This window comes from Haliotis rubra, unplaced genomic scaffold, assembly GCF_003918875.1.
Source record: "Haliotis rubra isolate DU_JTF1 unplaced genomic scaffold, ASM391887v1 Scf40, whole genome shotgun sequence".
Classification (NCBI taxonomy): domain Eukaryota; kingdom Metazoa; phylum Mollusca; class Gastropoda; order Lepetellida; family Haliotidae; genus Haliotis; species Haliotis rubra.
The window spans coordinates 1763679-1770390 of record NW_025767080.1 but is presented as its reverse complement, the minus strand read 5'-3'; positions in this window follow the sequence as shown (position 1 = coordinate 1770390).

The following is a 6712-nucleotide window of genomic DNA, read 5'->3' as shown; positions in this document are numbered from 1 at the left end:
TGGTTCACCCATGTCATCGCATTCCAGATGTGTAGATCGACAATCATGCTGTTGATCACTAGATTGTCTGGTCCAGATTCGATTATTTACAGACCGCTGCCATATAGCTGGAATATTGCTGAATGTGGCGTAAAACTAAACTCACTCACTAATGTATGTTGCAGCCAGCTTTATAAACATGAGTTTGAACAATATTTCAGTTGCTTCCCCAAAGTTTAAAGAGATGCATATATCAGGCATTAACCACATGACATGCATGAAACCAGTGTGATTTATAAACAATCACAGCTAGCCTGGGTTTTGAACACATGAGCAACACACAATAGAGGTACAGTCAATGATCCTTGGTTCTTCCAAGGGTTTAACTTATACGGTGGGACTTTGCTGCACATGCTATCGACCATTGTAAACTGCATGGGAGTGTGTGCTGCAGTCCAACTGGAGTAAGGAAAACGTAAATGGGACTGGATCTTTTATTTCCTCTCAATATTAAATTTGAAAACAGCATACCATTCTGCAGTAAAATTTATACCTAACTAATAAAATAAGTTTGGGCAATGTTATGAAAAGATTTTTTTCCACATTCTTCTCAACTAGGTGTGTTCAGTTATGACGAAAGCATATCATTCTGGTATCACAAAGAAGTCACAACAGTTGCCCAGAAAGTTAATGTATATAGAGATGAAGTGAAATGGGGTTTAACGTCGCACTTAATTTATTTCACTCATATGACGACGTGCATGCATGTGCATGTGTGGCTGCTTGTGCTAACCCAGACCTAAGCTGGTTTTATAGTGCTAGCCCACTGAGATACCATGCCACAGTTAAACATGAATACCCCACTCAGACATATTCTGCTGACTCCGAGCCAACCAGTCCTTGTTGTATTCATTGATGTTGAGCACCAGACAGGTACCAACGAGTACCATATTTTAATGTCTTAATGTCTTTAATGTCTTTAATGTCTCATATTTTAATGTTTCATAGCTGATGAAACTGAGGTTTCATTAACATCTCTGAGAGTCTAGTCTGATATGAGCCCTTTCTGCATGAAGTTCTGAGGTCAACTGGAAGGTCAGGTGAACCACGTGCAAACACTGACCACTGAAACTTAATGAAGGAAGCTGGTTGGTGGGGTAGCCTATAGTTTGGCATGAAATGCATGTGGACCCGTTTTTTTGTAAATATCTCTTCATCCAATGACCCAGTCGATCTCAAACTGTGCAAGTGGATGTTTTGTCAGACAACCTAATTACATTGTAAATCACCGATTTTATGCATTTGTATTAAAGAATTTGTCTATGTAACTGTCAACAAAATAAACAGCAGAACGCAGACTGCTTGCAGAGGGAGGGAGCCAATGACCTGTAACAGCGTCAGTGCTGGCTCATAAAGGTCAACATTCGTCAATGTAGGTCAGCTATGCACGTGACAGGTATGAAGAGGTGTCACAGGTCGTGAATAGGGTAAGGTGGGTGCCAACTGTTAACCATCATACGGAGTTTGTTTCTCTGAGTTGTTCAACATTAACCACAAAACCCATTAGTGAGAATTTTTCTGTAGGTTAAAATCTTTAAATTTTGCAAATAGCCGGGCAAATGACATCTCTGATGACCCTGATGTTAAAAGAATCAAACTTTGGATGCCTACCTTTTTGTACAAAGTTCTGTTTATTGGTTGTTGGTTTATTTTTCACAATTTTTAGCATGATGTTCTTTCCATGTCAAGAGCAAAAGTTGTAGTTTCATGTAATCCGACACCTTATAAATCGGTTTGCTACATTTTCTCTCTTTTAAAAAAAAAATCAACACATTTCTAATTAAACGTTTAGCATCATCTGAATAAGCTTTCATGATGACGGCTAGAAGTAGTCAATGTGAATGATCCAAACGGTCTATCACTGTGCAGTGCACAGGTAACTATCATGAACTGCACGTGCATTGACCTTTAAGACCCAACACTGCCGCTGTTACAGGTCATTGGCTCCCTCCCTCTGCAAGCAGTCTGCGTTCTGCTGTTTATTTTGTTGACAGTTACATAGACAGATTCTTTAATACAAATGCATAAAATCGGTGATTTACAATGAGATTAGGTTGTCTGACAAAACATCCACTTGCACAGTTTGAGATCGATTGGGTCATTGGATGAAGAGATATTTACAAAAAACCAGGGCCACATGCATTTCATGCCAAACTATAGTGGTTGAAGTGTTCGCTCGTCACGCTGAAGACCTGGGTTTGATTCCCCACATGGGTACAATGTGTGAAGCCCATTTCTGGTGTCCCCCACCGTGATGTTGCTGGAATATTGCTAAAAGTGGTGTAAAACCAAGCTCACTCCTCTCAATAATATTGATAATTTAGAAACCTTCACGTTGATAGGCTGACGACACACTTCACTTTGTTATCTATTAAGGTGTCCTCAGACAATTTGCGTTCAGTGTTAAATATACACAGACAGCATACACAGGCTGCCCCAAAAAATGGAAAAAACACTTCAATATTAATATGAATGAATTTATTTGGAATGGCATATCTGCTACATCATAACTGGTGGGAAATAACTATGACCTTAGTTAGAAATTGAAACAAGGAACTTGACATGAAATATAAGCAAAGCAACTGAAGATTATTAAATATCAAGTTAAGGCAATATAAGAAAATGATATCCAAAATAATGCCATAATTACCTTTTGGAAGGTGAATATGAAAATCACAACACAAAATTGTATAATTAGTTAATATTACTGCATACAAGTATGCTTATTTTTCTCACATTTGAACCCAACAAAAAATATTATGCAATCATAAGTCATCAGTTTTCTGTATTTGAGACAAATTAATTTCTACATTTCAGGAATAAGGTATTAACATACTCAGGCTCAGTTTTTTTTTAAAGGTTTTGGGCCCGACCAATTATGCTAAGAAAGATGACATTTCTTGTTTTACGGATCTGCCAGTCATATATTTTTCAAGAATAAGAAAAAAAAAATGAATTGTCCCCGTTCAAAAAATAAAATCCGAATGTTTTTATTGGCCAAAAATGTTAACTTACAAGAAAAATGTTTTAGATTGTTTTTTTTACCCACATACACTTCATAAATTGCCAAAAGTAAAATACTTTTAGTATATAAAAGGAATATTACTTTGACTTGTGACTGCCTTTAGGTTTTCTGAGGACAAAAATCCATAAAACAAGAAATGGCATAATTTCATTACAAATTGCAACATGATGGTGACAGCATTCAGCTAAACTTCAGATTGTCAAAGTCAGACAAAAGAATGATGTGTAACCTGAAAAAAATGAATTCATCCTGAATTTTGATGTGTACAAGAAGAATGTAATTCTGTTAAATGTAATAGATACTCAGATCGTGTTCATGATGGACCCAACCTTAAACATTCCATTTAGTTCCGTAATTTGCATAGCATATTTAGAGTTGACTCCCTTGAGTAGATTTTTTCTTTGTTGTGATCACAGGAATCCCCCGCAAATGTAATGCGTGTCTCATTACGGGGAAAAAAACTGTAATGTACTTATCACAACAATCTTTATCAATGCAAAACTCAAACACTGTCATGTACGAGTATTTTCCCCATACATGGAAAAACGAACTGAATCAGTCACAAATTTAGCCTATGGTGGATTCTACTATGAACTCATAAAATGTTGCACCCAATGTCTTCCATTATGTTGACAGCCTACATTGGGTGATTACACTGACACCAGTCATTTCAGGGTGACCTTGACCTTATTTTCAAAGTCACATGACACTTTACAAAATCGTGTTAACACGATATCCCATGAACTTTTACACCTGATGTCAAGCTTGTTCTTGATGCTTGGCATCAATGTCTGTTTTGGAAATGCATCAATGATTGATAGATTTCCAGAGACTTTCATTATCCATATCACCTCCATGAAACAGGAAATCTGCCAGAATTAACTGGCACACTTCAAGCAAGGTTTATGCTCACAAAAAATCTTGATATTTCTGATATGTTGGTGAATGGGGCTATGGGTACCACCCTACGTGGGTCAAACGATATTCTCCATCTTCATCTGGAGTACACATATCTACCTATATGGATGAACTCTGTGTTGGGATGACCTTGATATGTTGAACATTCTGGGGCACATAATTGACATTTTCATAACGGTTATTCATGGACATGTTTTTCATGGATGTGATTTCATGGATTCCTATATAAACTGTAAGTAATGTGTTGCTTAGAGACTCAGAGAGAGCCATCACTATATGATTGACACACACTGCTCAGCGGCTAGCTGATATTTTCACTTACAGACAGAACTGTTAATCCATGAAGTACTGTTTTTTATTCACATCCATATTATGTGCCCCATGAACTCTTCTGATGCAATTTTATATGCTGATTGAACTGTTTTGATTGAAATGTTGATTTTCATGCCATGATCATGTGTTATTTCATGTCATCCTAAAAAAATAGAAAAGAAAAAATTCATTCATTCATTCATATCTCACTTTACAATTGTATATATAACCAAAAATATTATTTTCACCATATTTCGATTTCTACAGCTTTGAATAGATTTCTATTTCTACATTGCCTACATATCTATTTATATTTTAACAAATGTATTTGTGTAACTGTAATATTCATTAACTTTCACAGATTTTTTTCTAATCAAGTAAATAAACTATCGATAATAGTAAAAGTTAACAATTTGATATCACATTTCCAGCAATCAATAATTTCAGTAAATAATTATCAATTACAGTAATTCAATATTAATTTAACAGCGTAAAGGTTAATTTATTGCACCTTATTCTTTCTCTGATGTTAATTTCTTGTTTACATTTGACTCTTATCGACACTTCACATTGTTGGTAAGCTCTGTGATTTAGTTCATATCTTGTCAGTTTATTCTTGGCTTCGAGTTGCCTTCTGTCATCATCTTGACCAAAGCAGCCCAGAGCTGAACCAAGAGAACCACGGCAACAAAAGCAAGAAGACGAAATCCTTGTCACCTGCAACATGCTAGGTGACAGTTAGGTTTCTCATCTCAAGATCGAAGATCGAAGGTTCCAGCTTGGGCTGTGACTGTACACAAGGCTCAAGGAAGTACATATGCTTCAATGGTTGGTGACTTGACTAAAGGCAAACACACACCAATCATGCAAGGCTTAGTCTACACAACGCCTCACGGGATAGACTTCACCTTACTGGCTTTGAAGCAAGAAAATTTAAGGTGAATAAAAGTGCTTTTAGCAGGGATGGAAAGACTACAGAGAGATGCACTCTTTACATGGTCACATCCTCTCTTGAGTATCACTCCTGGAACTATTGTGATTGGTCTTCTCAATGTACGATCACTTCGAGCTCATCATCAGCATCTTCTCTGTGAAGACTTCCTGAAGCATATGACAATTCTAGGTCTAACTGAGTTCCTCATTATGAAGCTCATCAGTTTGTCTTCCCCCTGACACATAACTCAGGAAATTTGTGCTACGATGCACTCTTGGGGGGGATTTTGTCCGGTTACCCCAACAGGATCATTCTATTTCTTAAAAAAATATCTTTGTGAAAACCTAAAAATATCCCAATATTGAAGACATACATATTTAGTTTTACAATAATTCCCTTTCAGTATGATAAATATTCTTCAAAGAAATGACTTTATCAAGGTCAAGGTTATTTGAATCTAAATGATACTGAAGCTGGAAATAATTTGATATAATTTTCTGGAACAGCAGAGACAAGGAAGAAGGCTGGAAGAAGAGTCAGACTGAATGCCTAGAAGAAGGGTATAACACCCAGACAGGAAGGAAGAAGGCCAGAAACTGGAAGAGTCAGTCTGAGTGCCTAAGGGAAGGGTATTACACCCGGATACCTTGAGGTAATAGTTAGACAAAGGAGAGGTGTTGGAAAAGAAAACGTCTGAAAGACACAAGAAATGGGCAATATGGGAAATATCACCCCATCAAAATTATAATGTTCTGTTTGGTATTGTTGATTGTTCTTCCTGGTATCCTGGGAACCTGTGTTGTGTAAAAGTCAGGCAAGACAGGAGAAGATCTGAGACCTGCAACTGCTGCAAACAATACCACACAGGGACCATGAACTGTCACCAGCAATGCCCCACTGGGAACATCAACTGGCACCACCAATGCCCAACTGGCACCATCAACTGGCACCACCAATGCCCCACTGGGAACATCAACTATCACCAGCAATGCCCAACTGGGAACATCAACTGGCACCAGCAATGCCCCACTGGGAACATCAACTGGCACCAGCAATGCCTCACTGGGAACATCAACTGGCACCAGCAATGCCCCAATGGCACCATCAACTGGCACCAGCAATGCCCCATTGGCACCATCAACTAGCAATAGCAACTGGCACCAGCAATGCCCCACTGGGAACATCAACTGGCACCAGCAATGCCGCACTGGCACCATCAACTGGCACCAGCAATGCCCCACTGGGAACATCAACTGGCACCAGCAATGCCTCACTGGGAACATAAACTGGCACAAGCAATGCCTCACTGGGAACATCAACTGGCACCAGCAATGCCCCACTGGGAACATCAACTGGCACCAGCAATGCCTCACTGGGAACATCAACTGGCACCAGCAATGCCTCACTGGGAACATCAACTGGCACCAGCAATGCCTCACTGGGAACATCAACTGGCACAAGCAATGCCCCAATGGCACCATCAA